This window comes from Arachis ipaensis, chromosome B04, assembly GCF_000816755.2.
Source record: "Arachis ipaensis cultivar K30076 chromosome B04, Araip1.1, whole genome shotgun sequence".
Classification (NCBI taxonomy): domain Eukaryota; kingdom Viridiplantae; phylum Streptophyta; class Magnoliopsida; order Fabales; family Fabaceae; genus Arachis; species Arachis ipaensis.
The window spans coordinates 87,693,791-87,715,237 of record NC_029788.2 but is presented as its reverse complement, the minus strand read 5'-3'; positions in this window follow the sequence as shown (position 1 = coordinate 87,715,237).

Here is a 21,447-nt window from a genome sequence, read left to right as displayed (position 1 = left end):
TTTCATGTTTTCTTTTAAGTAGTTTTTTTTAGTTTCTGAAATTAAGTTTGGTGTTACCTAATTATTTTTATTTTAATCTTTCTATTCAATTTTATATAAAAAAAATTCAAAATTTTCACTTTAATTTTATTTATAATTTTCAAACTTTTTGCTTTAATTATTTAGTGTTTTTATTTTATTTCTTTACACAGGTTACATCACTGGGAGTTCTCTACAATCTGACGTAGAGAATCCCATCTTTTCTTGTCTTCTGTCTATTTATGCGCAGGAACAGAGACAAAGAACATCTCTTAGACTTGGATCCTGAGTCTGAAAGGACTTTCAGGCGACATTTGCAACAAGCGAGACTTTGCAAGGCTGCAGAATCCACTATGGATCCTAATAATGCTGCTAATGCCAACATGGCTAATCCGAATGGAAATGAGCAACAAAAGAGAGTGCTTGGCTCTTACTCTGCTCCTACTGCAGATCTTTATGGAAAAAGCATTGTGGTGCCTCCTATGCTGCAAACAACTTTGAGTTGAAGCCACAATTGGTCACTCTGATGCAAAAAAACTGCCAGTATCATGGTCTTCCCCACGAAGACCCAAACCAATTTATTTCTAATTTTCTGTAGATTTGTGACACTATGAAGACAAATGGAGTGAACCCTGAGGTGTATAAACTCATGCTCTTCCCATTTGCTCTGAGGGACGGAGCAAAGCTATGGCTAGATTCCCAACCCATGGAGAGTCTGGATACTTGGGACAAGGTTGTTACTGAGTTTCTTACTAAATTTTTTCCACCAAAGAAGCTGACTAAGCTTAAGGTGGAGGTTCAGACCTTCAGGCAGAAGGATGGTGAAACTTTTTATGAAGCTTGGGAGAGATACAAGCTACTGACTAGGCAATGCCCTCTCGGACATGTTCTTCAAATGGACCCAACTAGATATGTTTTATGAAGGTTTAGGTGAAATGTCCAAGATGTGCTTAGAGAATTCTGCAGGTGGTTCACTGCACAAGAAGAAGACACCGGAGGAGACTATTGAGCTTATTGAGTTGGTTGCTAGCAACCAATATTTATACTCATCTAACAGGAATCCTATGAACTCAGAGACTTCTCAGAAGAGAGGTGTGTTGGAAATGGAAGCTGTTAATGCTATTCTTGCTCAGAACAAGCTTATGTCTCAGCAAATAAATTTACTTACTCAACAGATGGGTGGAATGCAAGTCTCAGCTATCAAAACTCAAAATCCACCTCAAGAAGTCTCTTATGACATGACAGGTAATTTTGTACAAAATGAGAAGTATTATGCTCAATCTTTTCTGAACAGGTAAATTACATGGGGAGTGGTCCTAGAAACCCCAATAATGATCCATACTCTAAGACATACAATCTTGGGTGGATGGACCAACCTCAAAGATCTCAGAATTTCAACAATAATTCTCAGGGCAGTTTCCAACAAAACAATCATAATAATAGCCAATTTCAGTCTCATCAACAACAACCACCTCAGCAGACAAACTCTCAATGCCAACAAGATTCTAATTGGGAGATGATGAGGAGTTTTATGCAGGAAATCAGAGCCTCCATTAGAAACTTGGAGGTGCAAATGGGCCAATTGAGCAAGCAAATACCTGAGAGGTCTGCAAATACAATTCAAAACTTGGAGATTCAGATGGGTCAATTAGCCACAAAAGTTAATGAAATTGATAAGAGGACCATTAATAGCCTTCTTGGTAACACAATTCCAAATCCAAGAGAGGAATACAAGGCTATCACCTTGATAAGTAGACAAGTGGCAAGTGTGGAAGCACAAGTTAATGAGAAGCCAGTTGAAAAAGAAGCTCCAGTGGAGAAGAAGAACGAAGTAGAGCACGTCCCTCCAAAGCATGCGGACAACCCATTCCCAGACTCTCTTGACACTTATCCTACATTGCCAAAGGCTCCTGAGTACAAGCCTAAAATGCCATATCCTCAGAGACTTCAAAAGGAGACCAAGGACAAGCAGTTTTCAAAGTTCTTGGAAGTCTTCAGAAAGTTGCAAATCAATATTCCTTTTGATGAGGTTTTGGAGCAAATGCCTCTCTATGTCAAATTCTTGAAGGAATTGTTGTCAAAGAAGAAGCCTTTAAAGGGAGATAAAACAGTGGTCCTGACTAAGAAATGTAGTGCCATAATTCAGAATAACTTGCCAAGGAATATGCCAGATCCAGGGAGCTTTCAAATTTCATGCACAATTGGGAGCACAACATTTGAGAAAGCGTTATGTGATCTGGGAGCAAGCATTAATTTAATGCCCTTGTCCGTGATGAAGAAGCTGCAAATCCAAGAGGCATAACCCACAAGGATAGCATTACAGATGGCAGACAAATCTATGAAGCCTGCATACGAATTAGTGGAGAATATCTTGGTCAAAGTGGGTAAGTTCTTCCTCCCAGTAGATTTTGTGATTCTTGACACAGGGGAGGATGAGAATGCCTCTATAATTCTAGGAAGACCATTCCTAGCCACTGGAAGAGCTCTGATTGATGTAGAAGTGGGTGAATTAGTGCTTAGAGTGCATGATGAGCAACTAGTCTTTCATGTCTTCAAAGATATACATACATTCATTAGGTGAAGAAGAGAGGTGCATGCAGACTGAGCTTGTTGATCCAAACTTTCAAGAACCCCCTGATGATGGACAGCAGAATCTGCAGCTCAAACCTCCTTTGGTGACAATCAATAAAATCTTCCCTGATATCAAACCTAAGTTTGGTGTCAGGAATGCATCATCCACCAAGGAGGAGGTTCCCAAAAAGAAGAAAATACCCAAGGGATGGAGAAATAAGAAGATCCCCACTGAAGGTTTCTCCCCAGGAATGAAGGTGGTGTTGAATAGCAATCCAGTGTGGACTTATACAGTAAACAGAATCCTCTCTCTGGAGCATATTAAACTACTCTATGGGGACACAGGAAAGAAGTTCAAAGTAAGGCGTGAAGAGCTGAGCCCCTATGATCCTCCTCCTTAGAGGAGCTGACCGTCAAGCTAGTGACAGTAAAGAAGCGCTTCTCGGGAGGCAACCCGATAATTTCGTATCCTTAGTTATTTTTTGTAGTAGTGGTTTTCTTACTTATTTTATTTTTATTGAGTTTGTACTGTTTTTCTTTCGTTTTACATGTGTTCTGATCATGCAGCTATTTTAGAACAGGAACTAAACACTTCGAAAAAGAAAAAGAGGCCAAAAGTTGTGCTGGAGTTGTGCAGGAACTATGCCTCGCGCACCAGCTCACCCACGCGTACGCGTACCAGACGCGTACGCGTCACTCTGGTTCTCGGCAATCCACGCGGGAGCGCACATGGTGCGCACGCATGCCTTGAAAAATCGACGTAAATGGGTGCATGGCCGAAAGTTGTGCTGGTCTCGCGCTGGTACTGTGCTATCCACACAACTCAATCCACGCGTCCGCGTCCTTGACGCGTACGCGTCACCCTCGCCACTATGGCCACCGCCGCGCACATGTTGTCTATCTATTTAGCCCTCATGCGCATCAACCCGAGAGTTGTGCGTGCGCGGGGATGCCTTTGCGCGATTCGCACAACCTGAGAGCACGCATACGCGTCACTTGGACTTTATGCGACCCACGCGTACGCGTGTCGTACGCGTGCGCATCGCACACACCGCCTCGTTGAACTTTGCATCTATCTATACTAATTGTTTTTATGTCCCTCTCTGTTTTCAGTTCTTCTTTGCTTGAGGACAAGCAAACCTTTAAGTTTGGTGTTGACGTTTCGCTTATGGATTTTCTGTTTATTTTTATGGTACTAAGAGGAGGCGAATCATCTTCACTGAGGATCATAGCCTGAAGAATAAAATGGCCACTAGGATAACTGAGGTGGTTGAATTTCTTTCTGTTCTATATTCCTTCCTGCCCTTACTATGTTATGTTCCAGTTTTCTGCTATTTTGTTTTAGTTATTGCATGATCATTTGTTATTTCAATTCCTAAATTTCAGTTTATTTTGCTATTTTTTTCTGTTATTTGCTTTAATGTTGAAAGGTGTCTCATGTATTGCCCACTAAGCTTGAAATTAAAAAGAAAGAAGAAAAGATGTAGTGCATGAGAAATTGGGTTTAATTTTAAGAGTAGTCTTATTTACTTAAATGTGGTGGTATTATTTGTAATTCTGAATGCATGATATGAACAGTGCATAGTTGAATTTGAATCAAAGGATGTTGATGTATAAGAAACAGGAATTTAGAGAACTATTATGACTTCTCTAAAATTTATCAAAGTTTAATCCTTGAAGCAGAAGAAACAGCAAAAGAAAAAAAAAATCAAGATCTAAGGCTCTGAGCATCAATGAATAGGGAGGTCAGACATGATTAAAAGCTCAAAGAGTTGTTTCCCTAGTCATATGCTTGTGGTGTGATTGTGTCAAGTAATCCTCGAGATAGAATACTAAGAGTCGAGATCAAATGCATTTAATAGAGTATGCCAAAGGCTTTGAGCACCACTGTTTGGGAGTAACTGAAAGGAAAATAAGAACTTAAAGAAAGTTCCCCAATTAAGTGCTTGTGGTGTTTTTGTGTCAAGTGAAACTTGAGACAAAACATTTAAAGTCACGGCTAGGCTCAAGGTGCAAAGCACCAAAGAAAAGAGAATCAAAGAAAAATTGCTGTGTTCAAGGGTTAAATTGAGTTACAAAAGATTAGAGAATTCATATATTATCCAGATTCTAATTCCAAAAGACAGTGACATCCTTTTGATTCAAAGGAGAGTGAGATGCCAAAACTATTCAGGATTGCAGTTGTAAACCCCACTGTAAGAAGATACATGAGCTTAATCGAACTCTAATTCTCATGCAAATTCACATCCTAAGTCTATATTAGTTTAGGTTGCCTGAGGACAAGCAACAATTCAAGTTTGGTGTTGTGATGCATGAGCATCTTTCCTATCTTTCTCTAGTAAATTTGTATTTAATTTGTTGAGTTTAATCAAGAATTAATTATTTTTTAGCCACTATAGATGCTACTTTGAGTCTTGTGCAACTCTGTTTATTTTAGGTAGCATTCGGCTGGATTTGATGGAGTTTCTGCAGAAGAGGAGATAACCAGCGAGGAGCGATGCGTACGCGCACCTGACGCGTGCGCGTGATTTGGAGATTTGCACAGCGACGCGTGCGCGTACCTGATGCGTATGCGTGACACGCGAAGAAGACCATCGACGCGTACGCGTTACTGACGCGTACGCATGACATGCGCCACATGCAGAAAACGGAGAAAACGCTGATTACTATAATTAATTCTGATTTAAATTTAAATTTTTATTTTAAAAATAGGAAAAGATATTGTTTAGTTTTAAATAATAATTTGAATTAATTAGGATTAGATATAAAAGAGAAAAGAAACTTCTCTTCAGGGATTATTCCATATTCCATCTCATTCTGTAAATTACAGTTTACCTGAATCCTAGTTTTTCTCTCTGAACCATGAGCAACTAAACCTCCATTGTTAAGGTTAGGAGCTTTGTCTATTTGTTTGGATTGATTCTATTGTTTTTCTATTTTAATTCATGTACGGTTTTATAATTTAAGAATTGCTTTTGTTCTTTATCTTATGAAATTGGGTGGAACGGAAGTATGACCGTCTTTCTAATTGAGTTCTTGTATAACTTGGAAAAGCTCTTTACTTAAACAATAGCTTGAAAACAATTTCTCCTAAATTCTAATTATCTAGACTTAACGGGATACGTGACATATAATCCTCTGATATTTGGATAATTAGGATTTTTGTGGCAGAATAACTAGAATTGAACTTCACCCCCTAATTAGAATTAATTGACCAAGGAATTGGCGGTTCATGAAAGTTAGAGGAGACTAGAAAGGTCTAAGGAATTAAAGTCTAGTCACATATAGTTTGCCATGAATTAAATCTTGCATGATTAAAATAAATTAATAACAAAAGTCAATTCGGAAAATAGATAACTCTGAAGCTTTAACTGCTTTCTCCATATTTTATTCCCAACTTATTTACTTGCCTGTCTTTGAACTCTGAATTTACTGTTTATTGCTCTTTGAACTCCGAACACCATTTCTTGTTTGTCTAACTAAGTTAATCACATAACCATTGTTGCTTAGTCCATCAATCCTCGTGGGATCGACCCTCACTCACCTGAGGTATTACTTGGTATGACCCAGTGCACTTGCCGGTTAGTTTGTGGATTATAATTCCAGATGACAGTGACATCCTTCTGATTCAAAGGAGAGTGAGATGCCAAAACTATTCAGAATTGCAGTTGTAAATCCCACTGTAAGAAGAGACATGAGCTTAATTGAACTCTCATTCTCATGCAAATTCACATCCTAAGTCTATATTAGTTTTGGTTGCTTGAGGACAAGCAACAATTCAAGTTTGGTGTTATGATGCATGAGCATCTTTCATATCTTTTCCTAGTGAATTTGCATTTAATTTGTTGAGTTTAATCAAGAATTAATTATCTTTTAGCCACTATGGATGCTACTTTGAGTCTTGTGCAACTCTGTTTATTTTAGGTAGCATTCGGCTGGATTTGATGGAGTTTCTGCAGAAGAGGAGATAACCAGTGAGGAGCGACGCGTACGCGCACTTGACGCGTGCGCGTGATTTGGAGATTTGCACAGCGATGCGTGCGCATACCTGACGTGTACGCGTGACACACGAAGAAGACCATCGACGCGTACGCGTGACTGACGCGTACCCGTGACATGTGCCACATGCAGAAAACAGAGAAAATACTGATTGCTATAATTTAATTCTGATTTAAATTTTAATTTTTATTTTAAAAATAAGAAAAGATATTATTTAGTTTTAAATTATAATTTGAATTAATTAGGATTATATATAAAAGTGAAAAAAAAACTTCTCTTCGGGGATTATTCCATATTCCATCTCATTCTGTAAATTACAGTTTACCTGAATCCTAGTTTTCCTCTCTGAACCATGAGTAACTAAACCTCCATTGTTAAGGTTAAGAGCTCTATCTATTTGTATGGATTGATTCTATTATTTTTCTATTTTAATTCATGTACGGATTTATAATTTAATAATTGCTTTCGTTCTTTATCTTATGAAATTGGGTGGAACGGAAGTATGACCCTCTTTCTAATTGAGTTCTTGTATAACTTGGAAAAGCTCTTTACTTGAACAACAGCTTGAAAATAATTTTTTCTAAATTCTAATTATCTGGACTTAATGGGATACGTGACATATAATCCTCTTATATTTGGATAATTAGGATTTTTGTGGCAGAATAACTTGAATTGAACTTCACCCCCTAATTGGAATTAATTGACCAAGGAATTGGTGGTTGATGAAAGTTAGAGGAGACTAGAAAGGTCTAAGGAATTAGGGTCTAGTCACATATAGTTTGCCATGAATTAAATCTTGCATGATTAAAATAAATTAATAAGAAAAGTCAATCCAGAAAATAGATAACTCTGAAGCCTTAACTGCTTTCTCCATATTTTATTCCCAACTTATTTACTTGCCTGTCTTTGAACTCTGAATTTACTGTTTAATGCTCTTTGAACTCCCAACACCATTTTTTGTTTGTCTAACTAAGTAAATCACATAACCATTGTTGCTTAGTCCATCAATCCTCATGGGATCGACCCTCACTCACCGGAGGTATTACTTGGTACAACCCGGTGCACTTGCCGGTTAGTTTTTGTGAATTATAATTTCCGCACCATGATGCACACTGTTTTGTCAATCTTTGAATATTCTTAGGATTATGTTTTCCAACCTTACCTTTTCCCAGTCATGATTGAATGAATAAGTATGGCTCTCTCCACTGTGACCTCTGGATTGTTATATGAGGCGATAATCGATCTTCAGATGAACTCAAATCATCCCCTTGCTGTTGGAAGAAGGTCACTCCTCCTTAATTGCATTGGTCTTCCAACAACATCAAGCTTCCATGCAGCAGCCTCTTGGCAAATGTCTATTAGATCATCATTGTATTTTACGTTGGTACTCATTTTTAACTCAAATGACATTTGTGGACGATGAGGATGAGGGTCTTGGAAGGTGTAAAATCTCTGGATGTTGTCTAGACCAAAATCAATAATTTGTCCCCTTAAATAGCTCATGTAAGGAGCCTCTTTCGTTCTTTCCTAAACTGCATTTGCATATAATTCATGCATCATGGCAAGTTCCACTTGTTAGGGGTAGATTGCATAGAAGAAACCACTTTTTTTTCTTTATCTCTCCCATGATTTCTCTGGGTTGGTGTGGTTTGGCTCCATGTCAAATTTCACCTCAAGAAGCACTTTCTTGGAGCTTGATAAATCCATATTTGATGATAAATTTTGGTTGAATTTGAGTGTATTTAATCATATAAACTCACACTTAATCATCTACATAGCATGCTTTTGTGTTTTCTCTCTAAGTTGTGCTTAATTGTGAAAACATGCTATTTTGTACTTAATTTAATCAATTTTATTCCACTTTTATTCCTTTCGATGCCTTGATATTTTTGATGAGTGATTTTAGGTGTAATAGGTAGGAATGACTTGATAAGAGTGGAAGAGAAGCATGCAATTGGGAGAAAATATGAAGAAAACAAAGGAGAAAAGCATTTCAGAGTGTGTCCACGCACACTTTCTGTGCCTACGCACAAAGGTCAAAATCAGCACCTATACCCACGCACAGCTCTGTGCGTACACACAGAATGAAAATCAGCAAGTGTGCCCATGCACAACTTCTGTGCGTACGCACAGGAGGAAAAATCAGCAAGTGTGCGTACGCACACATCTGTGCGTACGCACAGGTACCAGCGCGTGACTTCATTAAAAAGTCACGTGGCTCGCGATTTGAGGGGCTTTTTGGCCCATTTCTAAAGGTGCTGAAGCATATATGAAGGGGCAAGCAACACCATACACTACAATACATTGTACAACATACTTAGGAGTAGTTTTAGGTAGTTTAGGTTGGGTTTTCTCTCAATTCTCTTAGGGTTTTAATTAGGTTTTTAATGTAGTATTTTATAGTTCAATTTTGGTCTTGGATTTTTGATGAGCGGATATTTTATACGCTTTTTGGGGATAATTTCATATAGTTTTGAGTATGTTCTAGTTAGTTTTTAGTTTATTTCCAGTAGTTTTTAGGAAAAATTCATATTTCTGGACTTTACTATGAGTTGTGTGTTTTTCTGTAATTTCAGGTATTTTTCTGGCTGTGGGTTTCGACCCTTACTCACGTAAGGTATTACTTGGACGACCCAGTGCACTTGCTGGTTAGTGGTACGCGTTGTGAAAAGTGTGATTCGCAATTCGTGCACCAATTTTGCTATCTCATTGTAAGTATTCCTTAATTTTCTTTTTTATTACATTACTTGTTCTACACTTTCATATATTTCAATTTCCTTTGTCAATATACATATAGTTTTGCAATTTTGAGTTTTGGTTAATGAATTTGATGTTTGATAGTTTTTATATGTTTATTGAATTACCTTTGTTGATTTTGATCATTTGTGGTTCATAGCTTTTATCATTTTTCTAATTTTATCATGTTTTATGATTATGCCCACTATGTGTTTGATAAAATACCAATTTTGATTATGGGGTAGATTTCTACCCCTTGGCTTGGGGAAATGAGTATATGGATTATTAGAGTTGTAACAACCTAATTTTTGGTACGTCATGATTATACTAGAAACTGAGCGCTACCAACTTGTCTTCCTAATTATTATCTATTATTTATTATATGAGCCTAATTCGTTGTTAAAAGCGTAGTTATTTTGCGAGGTACTTTTTTTTTAACATTTGGATTAATAAATAGAATCATTCATAATCAATTCACAAATAATAATAGATAAAACATTTAAAAACAACCACACATAAATACATCTTAAGTAGTTGATAACATTTCGTGATCCTGCCTTTATTAGAGTATAGGCTTTTAGTTAGAACACCCCTAGATATAGCTAGATAATAACTATATACATATATATACATACAACATCCCAAGCCCTAACCTATTCAAGAAGTCCCTAAGCTGGCGCCCAGGCTAGCCTAGACTCTATACTCACCTAGTCCCTCTAAACTACTAAAGCGAAGGAAAGTATGTTCTAAGTCTTCAAAACTCAAGTAAGGAGGAACGTCATCAAAAGATGGAACATCATCTACTACTCCTATGTACGATCAGACATTGCCATATGACGTCTCTCTGGTACCTCATCAAGTAGTCACATAACAAGAGTCTCGTACACAAGATTTAGGTTAAAGTTCGCATACAAACAGGGTGCAGATGTTGGCTGGTCTCATAGTATATACACATAAACAGAAAATGGAGTTCACTCTAGACTTGGAAGACTACCTAGAGTGGAATCTTCTTTGCAGAATGATCATCAAAGAACTACGAAAAGGTACTCTTGCTTCCATCTGAAGGGGGAAGGGAGAGAGAAGGGGTAAGAACTGGGAAATTCTTAGTAGGGTTGGGGTTATTAGTTAATTTCATTAATTCTATATTGTTTAGCAAATAAATAGCAGAAAACAGAGAAGCAGTAAATAGACGATACAGATAAAAAGAGAAAATAGAGAAAACAGAAAGTAGAACACAAACAAAAGAATACAAGAAAATAAAAAACAAATTCAAAGAATAGAATACAAACAGAGAAAACATACATTCATACAACAGTCATAACGGAGGAAATGCACAACCAAGTATGATGCATGTCTAGCCCTAGTACAGCTAATGAGCTCATTTGTCGGTTACTAACCCGCTCCTGACGTTACCCAGCAACCTCTGTCTGGATAAGGCTTTCCTATTGGCAATACCCACTGCAAGCAACCTTTGTCTTGCAGGGCGGCACTTATTAGCCAATATACACCCAACACATTCACTGTAAGCAACCTCTGTCTTACAGGAGCACACTGATCTCGATACCTCTGTAAGCAACCTCTGTCTTACAGTAAAGCATTATAGCAAGGTATCCCAGGAAAGTAATCTCAGTGGTCGTACCACCATCTGTCTGACTGCCTCAGTGAAGCAGATGAACACACAAAAATCTCCAGAGTTGCTTTAATGCAACAAATGACCTTTCAATAGGCCCTCTGCTTGTTCTCTATTCTCTTTATCATATTACTCTTTTCTCTTTATCTTTTTACTCTGCTCTGATTATTCTTTTCTCTGCTTAACATATGTATTTAAAGCTGATGTAAATTTCGGTATGAATAGTTAGCCTGTCCCAAGTATAGGTTCATTAAGTCTATACTGAAACAGTTTAACTTTTCATATTATACCTAACCCTAGCCGCAACTCAAGGACTAACTAAGTTGCCCTAGTTCGTTCACTAATCTCCGTCTATTTTTTTGTCATTAAAACTTTACAGACTTTTCTTTGGTTTTTACCTTTTCTTTAACTTTTTATCTTTCCTTTATCTTTGCCTCACTAACATGTTATTACCACTCCCTAAGTGTTTTATGAAGGTAATTATGAGATTCTTGGCTTAAAGTTGTCTTTCTAAAGCTTATACGAAAAACTGCCTTTTTCGCATTATTTTATCATTAAATTTTCGAAAATTACTCCACTTTAACTTTTAACCTTTAAAATTTACTTTTTACCACCTGTAACTTTTAATATTTCTACTTTAACCACCCTAACTTTCAGAAATTACCAAATAACTCCCTAAACACCAAAAATTTTACTTCCTTGTCCTTTTCAAGATCTAAGGCCTGTTCTTCATTACACTCAAAGTGTTCTTTGTGTTCTTCATAAATTCTTCAGATTCTTTCTCTATTTTTACCCGTTTTTCAATCTTTTCAGTAACCGATTTTTACAATAATTCAAAATAAAATTGCAGCCACCAAAGCCCCATCTTTTATACTTGATTTTAACACAAATTTAACCTCAATTTAAGGCCTAGGGTTTCATTTTTCTAGCAGCTCCAAGAATATAAACTCAAAGCTTGAATTTCATCAAATTTCATCAAAATTTCACCAAATTTTCACCAAGAATCAAACATATATGCAACCAATTTTTAGCACAGCCAAATCATACAACATTTACACAACTCAAACACAAATAATCAAGATTAATTTCATCACACCCTACCTGGTTTTGCTGCTCCAAATTCGGTTATACTCTCAGGTGGTCCTTAAGCACTTTTTCCTCCTAAATTACATCAAGAAATACTTTAAATCCACAAACCATCAACTGAACGAATCTCACTCAGCATGTTAGGAAGGGATTTATCACCTTAGACTTGCTGGAAATTAATGTTTCTTGGCCCTCAAGTCAAGTTAAGCATGATTCCTAAGGAAGAACATCAAGAAAACACATGTTTAAGTATGTTTCCTTGAAACCGAAGCAAAAGGGAGATGGTGCAGCCAACTCACCTTGATTCCAGCCTTGATAATGTAGAGAAATAAGACAGGATCATTTTGGTTGGATTGGAATTTTGATTTGAGTTTTAGTTCAGCAGAAATCAAGCTTTGAAGATTTGGAACTAAGAACTTTTCTCTTTTTTTCTCTTTTCCTATTTTCGGCCACAAGGTGAAAATGAACCAGCCTTAGGAGTCTTGGGGGGTGTAGGGTGAGTTTTGATTGGTTGGCTTGGAGGTGGGTTAAAATAATATTAAAATATCTCAGGTGTATAACTACTAAAACTAGATGTATCGGAACACTCGTAAAAACATCTCTAAAAATTCTTTTCTGAGCTACTAGCATAAATGAAACTAGTAACATATTTAATATGAGAATAGAAAATGTATGATGAGGCCTTAGCATTGCTAAAATCATCAAAGAGTGCTGGTGCTAAGCTGCACCAGTAAACTGTGAACCCGATTAAACCGATTTCCTATTTTTAACTAAAATAGACCAGGTAATGTTATAATATCATTCAAGCAGCTTCTAGTACTAATATAATGATAATATTATACTATTATCTCTCTTATCTCATGAATCGTGTCCGGTTCATCAAACAGAGACTATTTACGAAAACTAGAATCAAAACTCCTAACAGATACGGTTCAAAAACTAGGTTCTTCGTGATTGCGTTATCGAGCTTGCCTCAAAAGAGGTTCTAGCTTAAGGATGACATAATGACAATGAGGATTGAGATGCTTGATGATAAAGCATAGGTTTTCCCTTTACTGATCTTTCGGAGAAATCCGTGCCTTCAGAAAGGATCTCGCGTACTCGAAAAAACGGGGTTGTTACAAGAGTCATAATGTCCGACATTTAGTGATAATTCTTGGGTTGTTAGTTGTTATTGTTTCCCCTAACGCTAGCTTCTTACTAAGGTAATTAGTAAGATAGTTAGGATTTGTGGATTAATAACAATTATGCTCACTTGACTTACTCTTCGATGTTAAGAGTTGACTTAGTGAGATTAATCCATCATAATTATCATAGTTGTGGTTATGACAAGGAAGGAATTCCATAACTCATCCCAAGTCAAGGTTTCATTTATATTTTGAACCACATTTCACTCAATTTTGAGTCTTACTTGTTTATATTACTTACATAGTTCTTTATTCATTTGCAATTTTGATCGTTCTTTTATCTCTTTATTGTTTGCTTTCATCATTGAAAACCCCCTTGCTTTCCACAACCAATTTTATGCACTTGTTGGCACTAGTTCCTAGGGAAGACGACCCGAGATTTTATTACTCTCGGTTAATTTGAATTAGAAATTAAACTTTGATTGGGAGGATTACTTGTCGGTTTGGACTATGCTACTAACGAAGTGATTCTTGTTTTGCTAAATTTCCGAACCGTCACAAATCTTTTCCATCAAGTTTTTGGCACCGTTGCCCAGGAACTAGCGCCATAAATGTTATGATTTTGGTTGTCGTGAACATGTGAATAGTGTGAATAGATACTTTTGAGGTTTTTTGTTTGCTTTTATTGGTAATTAGGATTTTATTTCTTTTGTCAATTGATGTCTTTTGTTTTTATTTTCTATTTTCTCTATGAGTTATCTCCCTCTTGGTTTAGAGTATGGTTGTGATCATTTTGTAGGGCTTGATAACCTCAATTTTAGATTGCATCTTGGGATTGGAACATCAATTTTGGGAGGAGTAACTTCCTCTATACTACAATGAGCAAAACCCTCCCCAATATGCATACCCAAACCAAGGATATGGTGGATTTTATCTTGATTATACACCTTCACCACCATATACCTATGATCCATACTCCCAACGTAATCCTCAATCACCATATTTTGAAACACCACACCAAAACTACCATCCACCTTCTTACATACCACCTCAAAACACTTAGCAAAATGAGTCACCTCCCACATATACAACCTTTCTCCCAAACTATGAACCTCATTTTTTACCCCAATGTGAAGTTTTCCCACCCTTGCCCCAAGACCATCAAGACCTTTAAGTTTTTCTCCAAGAGCAAGAGGATTCCGAATAACGTAAGGGCAATTCTCGGCTACCATAGCCGAAGTGATGAACCACTTGGTTTTACTAAGCTTGATGAGTCCAATTCACACCCCCATTCAAAAAATGGTGAATCAGTTCTTTTGGCAAGCGCGCCAAAATTATCGCCAAGTAATAACCCACACTGGAGTGGGATCGTATCCACAGAGATTGGCAAATTTGAGCAGTTTTAATCAATTGATGAATTAGTCAAGCCGAACAGATAGATTGTGATTTGCAGAATTATAAATGACAAAAATGTAAATGGCTAAAATGTAAAGGGAAGCAATAAAGTGCAGAAATGGAAATGACAGAATGTAAAGTGTAGAATCATAAATGGCCCAATTGTAAATGGGAATGGGGAATTGCAGAATGTAAAAATAAGCTATAAAGAAAGTGATAGATAAGAATGGGGAGATTCTTTGAGATCAGGAGATGTTGTCTCTTTGGATCAATTTTAGCTTATATCCTCTTCAATCATGCAACTCGTTGACCTCTTGGCAATCATGATTGATTGAGCCCCAATCCCTTGGTGACTCAATCTCTCAGATCTTGATCAATAGCCAATTTCTTGGTCTAATTGCTCATGAAGAGAGATATGCTTGGTCCCTGATTATACCATACATCATCATAGGTCCGAGTAGAGGGAGGATTATATGTCACCATATCCAAACACCAAAACCCAGATCCTACTCAAATGTGAGAAGGGATTTCAAGCATGATTTCATGTTTCCTTTCCCAAGGTTTCCATGAAACCCATTTTGCATTCAATCTCTTTCCCAAGATAATTGAACACTAAGCATTAGAAACGAAATTCCATCTAGCAAATCAAAGAGAAGATGAAGAGAAGAAGAATTTCACTATCATCAATCCATTAAGTACAACAGATCTCCCTCTCGCAATGAGAGGGAATTTAGCTACTCATAGCTCAAAGGGAAGTACTCAAAAGTAAGAGAAGATGATGAAGTGTAAAAGTGAATCCAAAACTAGTCTCTCTAACTGCTTAACCCCCCTTCAGTACTTCTTGGGGGTATTTATACTACTCCTAGCTCTAAAAATAAAAGAATTACAAAAGTGAAAAAGGAAAAATTATAATTTGGAGGGAAAAGAAACTCAATAAGCATGACATTCCAGCTGGCATGTGGCTAGCGTTTTAGTGGCGTGTCATGTGCTCCTTCAATTCTGGCTTGGCGTGCCACGTCCAGTCCCTCAAGTGGCACGCTTTTCTTTAGTAACACCCCTGGCGTGCCACGCCTTCGAGCTCAAGTGGCATGCCTAGGGTCTTTTAATGCCCATGTAGCATGGCGTGCCACTCCTTCGAGCTTAAGTGGCACGCCCTAGCCTTTTTCCTCTTCTTCTTGCCTCTAGAGATTTGAAATAGCGTGGGACGTTGAGGGTGTGGCGTGCCACGCCCTTGTTGTACACTTGATCAAGCTCTATGGAAAGTTGAGCTAGCGTGGCACGCCCAAGGTCTGGCGTGCCATGCCCTTTGGAGGCAAGTGATCCTTCTGTTTGGCATGCCACGCCATGAACTCAAGTGGCACGCCCCAATGGCTCTTGCTTTCTGAATGACAATGGCGTGCCACACCTGGGGTTCAAGTGGCACGCCTAAGTGAGGAATAGTTTATGGCATGCCACGCCTTCACACCAAGTGGCACGCCCATGTGTTTGGCTTCCTTCATCCTCTCTGGAAACTTATACCAGCGTGCTACGCCTAGAGGCTGGCGTGCCATGCCCTTGATCTTTCCTTGGTTTCAGCAGCTGGCGTGCCACGCCCAATACTCAAGTGGCATGCCTAAGTGAGATTCTTGGGCTGGCGTGCCATGCCTTCGATACCAAGTGGCACGCCCAGCTCTTGCTTTGGCCTCTTTGTGCATTGGCGTGCCACACTTGGTTGCTGAAGTGGCACGCCAAAGTGAAAATGAGAGTCTGGCGTGCCACGCCTTCGATACCAAGTGGCACGCCCAGATCTATATGGCCTTCAACTCCTTTCTCTGAAATTTTGTACCAGCGTGCCATGCCATGCTGTTCAAGTGGCATGCCCATACATTTGTAGACTTCTCAAGCTTGGCGTGCCACGCCTGGTTGCTCAAGTGGCACGCCTAAGTGACTTCTTGGGGTTGGCGTGCCACGCCTTTGATACTAAGTGGCACGCCCATGTGATGGTTCCCCCTGGAGTAATGAGCTGGCATGCCACACCCCTTGGCTCAAGTGGCACGCCCATAATAGATGATGGTTTAGGCGTGCCACGCCCAGCCTGGCGTGCCACGCCCCTTTAGTATCCTCCATTGTTGCTTCTCTGGAACTTTGTACTAGCGTGGCACGCCCAGGGTCTGGTGTGCCACGCCCCTTGTGAATGCTTGAGACTTCCTTCTGGATTTCAGGACTGGCGTGCCACGCCAGTGCATTTTTGTGGCGTTTGCTCCAAGTGGCATACCAGTTTCACACGCCCAGCTTCTTTGTTGCTTTCTTCCTATATTTGATGTTGTTTTCACCTGAAATTCAGCACAACTCATCTCAAAACAATGTACCATAATATTCATCAAATAATGCATGAATTGCAATGATCAATTTAGATTTATGCTCTTTTATGGTCCTCTTTATGCAAGAAAGAAGGGTAGATGATGCAAGTCATCACAACACCAAACTTAAGCTTTGCTTGTCCCAAGCAAATCAATGTGAGTAGGCTTTTTATAAATTGAGACCTTGGCCTTTGAATGAATGCAACATAACTAAAAATAGGATTAAGTGTTCAACACATGTATGAATGTTTGAATGTCATAGAGAACTTTTAAATCTTTGAGGGTTCTGTCAAGAATAAGTTTCAGGGGTCCTTTCTATTGATTGTCACCTTGAAGTAGTAAGAGTTGTTTCACTTTCTTTTTGGTTGTGCTTTTCTTGACCACGACTCTAAGTGTTCTGTCTCAAGACAAACCTTTAATTAGGCTTTCAATTAGCACTCCCAAACCAGTTGGTTTTAGGGTACTAGGTGTTGAAGCGCCCCTAAGAATTTACTTGCCCAGGTCTCTTCTTGACACATCTTCACCACAAGCATCTACTAGGGTCTTTAACTCTTTTGAGCTTTTTTTTAATATTTATTTCCCATCCTAGTAGTTGATGCTCAGAGCCTTGGGTCTTTATTGCTTACTACTTCTTGGTTCTATGGATATTCAAGGAGCATCCCTTAACCTTTTCTTGTTGTACCTTCTAAGACTAGTTGTTTCCCATGACTCATTTTCTTTTTAGTTCATTCAAGGTTCTACACTTAGTTCCTTGTTTCTTAGTTTGTTGAATGATCTCTCTTGGCTTTGGTTTCTCTTACTCTTGTTTTTGCACAGCTCACATCAATTCTTATGGAGACAAGCTCTATTTTATTCATGTTGATAAGAAAGACTTGAAATACATTGCATTTTCTTTCTTGTATTTTAAAAGACTCAAAAAGGACTTCAAGCATGAAATAAAACTAAGCAGAAAACATAAACTATCCTAGCATGACTATTTATTTTTGACAGAAAGTAAATCAAACAAAAGCTTAAACATGATTTAGAATTTAGAGGGGGTCAACCATGGGACTTAACAACCTTGAGCAGCTTCATCTTCAGTTCATTTGCCCCTTTCCTTTGTCCTTCTTCTTGGAAGGGGAGGGGCCTCCTTCATCCTTCTTGGAGGATCCTTCTTGTGCCTTAGCATCCTTGGGCTTCCAAAATCCCAGCCTCCTCATGTAATTCCTCTCATCCTCTTTGTGTTTGGCTAGAATTTCCTCTTGTCTTGCACTCAACTCCTCCATTCCTTGCATGAATGTTGGGTATCCTGGGTTTAGAGCGGCTACGGCATTACACAAGTGATTTAACTTCACTTGTGTGTTGATGTCACTTTGGCCCTCTGAAGTGGGTTAACAGCCACCACTTTGGCCATCTTCTTGGCAGTTATGAATTTATCTTGCTTCACCATCACCTCATCAATGATCTTTTCAACTCCAGCTTCATCACATAACCTCTGTATGATGCTTGGGAATGCCAACCTCGTGTTGTCACTAGTGCTTTTTAGCACTTTGTTAATGTTGTTGGCAATCATCTCCCCACATTGACATTCTCACCTTTCATGATGCTGTATATAAGCACAGCTCTCTCCTTGGCCACCTCTGAAGTGTTGAATGTGAGGATTAGGGACCTCCTTGGGTATCCCATCCTTGTCCTTGATCTATTGCACGTTCAGCACGCAAATCTCGTTCAGGATTTCATCAAATCCAGGGTCTTGTTGTTTCATTCTTTCTTCATAGCTCCGGGTGGAGCTTGTCCTCTTCACCATTAGCATTCTCTCTATGCTGGAGGGGCTATAGTCAATGGACTTCCCCCTCACATAGCTAATGTAGCCATAGTGTTGTCCTGGTTGAGGCACAGCGTTAGCATAAAACTCCCTCACAAGCTCTCTACTACCTTCCTTGGTGGGTTGCATAGAAGTGACCAGCCCCTACTGTTGATCTCAATGTTGATCTCAAGATGCTCGTTCCTCCCTAATTGGAACCCAACTTCTAGAATGATCTCCCTATCACTCACCCAACCATAGAATTGATTATGGTTAAATGTGGAGAGAAACTTGTATTCATTGAAAGATGAGCTTGAGGATCCAGAGGTTGGTTCCTTGGTTTTTCTTTTATTTGAGGCTGAGCTTTTTGGTGGTGCCATTAGGTTGAGAGAGTGTGTTTGAGCTTGTAAAAAAAATTGGGGGAGGTTGCAAGAGAGGCAAGCAAAATAAGGTTTTGCTCCAACACCAAACTTAGGACTTGATTGTCCTAATCAAGAGAAAGGAAAGAAGTAGGGGAAGAGAGTTAGTGGGAGGCGAGAATAGAAGAAAAGAAGAAAGGTGTTTAGATTATTTTTTGTGAGTGATCAGGGGTTTAAAGTGGGAGAAGAGTTGGGAAGGTGAGGCTTTTATAAGGGGTGAAGGGTGTGATTTGAATGGTGGGAAATAAAAAGGATTCAAAGTTTTTCCACTTGGGGAGTGGCGCCTAGCGTGGGAAGAGGCGCCAACCCTTTTCTCACTGTGCCTTCTGCATGTGTTGAGTTCCAAAGTGTAAGTACACTTTGACTTCTTTGCTTTATGAGTGATTTACCATGTGGGTCCCACCTTTTCTCCTGAAAATAAAACTGAAACCTGTTAGTAATGACAAAAGAATCCTTCACATTCCTTCTTGTTACGGGTAAGTGGGATTGCAGCTGATAGGTGTCCCTTGGGACACCAAACTTAATCCTATTGCATCTTAATAAATTAGTTTTATCATTGTGTATTTAATGTGTTCATAAGGATAAAAAAATTCCAATCTTTTCATTTTCTTTTGTTTCTAACCTCCTTTGAACTCATTAAATCACGTTCATGCTTTCACCAAATGATTAAGTGCTTTCAGATTGAGTAGAATTTGGGCTTGCTAGGTGATCCTTCTATGGTGGTGGCCACACCAAACTTAATCTCTGGACTTACTCTTAAAATCAAGTTATCACGATGGTTGTAAGCCTAGATTAAGTGGGTGATTGGCCACACCAAACTTAGCCTTTTAGCTAGTTCTCATCTCATTTATTCCCCATTAGTAATGCATTCGTCAAGTTGTAATTCTGGAATAAAAGAAACAACAGAATGTAAAGGTGTCCTAACTATTAAAGCTGATATTTAAACTCCCTATCCTACCACTTGCAATCTAATTCTAAATGGTAATGCAACGCAAGTGTGAAACTAAAACTGAAACTATCTAAAGCAATGAAATTTAAACTACTTCTAAGAAAAAACAATAAATAAAAAGGATAAAGTGTTGGGGTGCCTCCCAACTAGCGCTTCTTTATTGTCACTAGCTTAACACTCCTCCCTCTTTAGTTGAGCTTGTAGCTCACTCTCTACTCCTCTAAAGAGCCTCCAAGGTAGTGTTTGAGTCTATGGCTATTGACAATGAAAGTTCTCTGAGTCTTGTCCTCCATGAGCTCTACATGACCATAGAGAAACACCTTGAGTATGGTGAAGGGTCCTGACCATCGAGACTTAAGTTTTCCAGGGAAGAACTTGAGTCTTGAGTTGTACAGCAGCACTTTTTGTCCTTCAGTGAACTCCCTTCTTGCTATCTTTTGATCATGCCACCTTTTTGTGTTTTCTTTGTATATTTTTGCATTCTCATATGCTTGATTTCTAAATTCCTCCAGCTCATTGAGTTGCATTAATCTTCTTTCTCCAGCAGCTTGTTCATCATAGTTTAACATTTTTAGAGCCCTAAACGCTCTATGCTCAAGTTCAACTGGTAAGTGACAAGCCTTGCCATATACCAGTTGGTATGGGGACATCCCAATGGGTGTCTTGTAGGCTGTCCTGTAGGCCCACAGTACATCATCCAGCTTCTTAGACCAATCCTTTCTTGAGCTTTCAACAGTTTTTTCAAGAATTCTCTTTAGTTCTCTGTTTGAGATTTTAGCTTGGCCGTTGGTCTATGAATGGTATGGAGTTGCCACCTTGTGCTTGACTCTATACCTGAGAAGGAGTGTTTCAAGTTGTTTATTGCAGAAGTGTGTCCCTCCATCACTGATGAGAGCTCTAGGAACTCTAAATCTGCTGAAAATGTTCCTTCTCAAGAAGCTTATCACAACTTTGTTGTCATTTGTTGCAGTGGCTATGGCTTCTACCCATCTTGAGACATAATCAACAGCCACCAATATGTAACTATTTGAGTAGGAGGTTGGGAAGGGTCCTATAAAATCAATTCCCCATACATCAAATAGTTCTAGCTCTAGTATGAATTGCTGTGGCATCTCATTTCTCTTTATTAGATTACCGACTCTTTGGCACTCATCACATCTTGACACCAATTCCTTGGCATCCTTGAACATTGTTGGCCAGTAAAATCCAAATTGAAGCACTTTTGCTGCTATTCTTTCTCCACTGAAGTGGCCTCCATATGCAGATCCATGGCACTGCCACAGTACTTCCTGCCCTTCTTCATGGGAGACACACCTTCTCAAGATCCCATTAACAGATTTTTTGAACAAATAGGGGTCATCCTAAATGTAGTGTTTGGCATCCTTGATTAGCTTT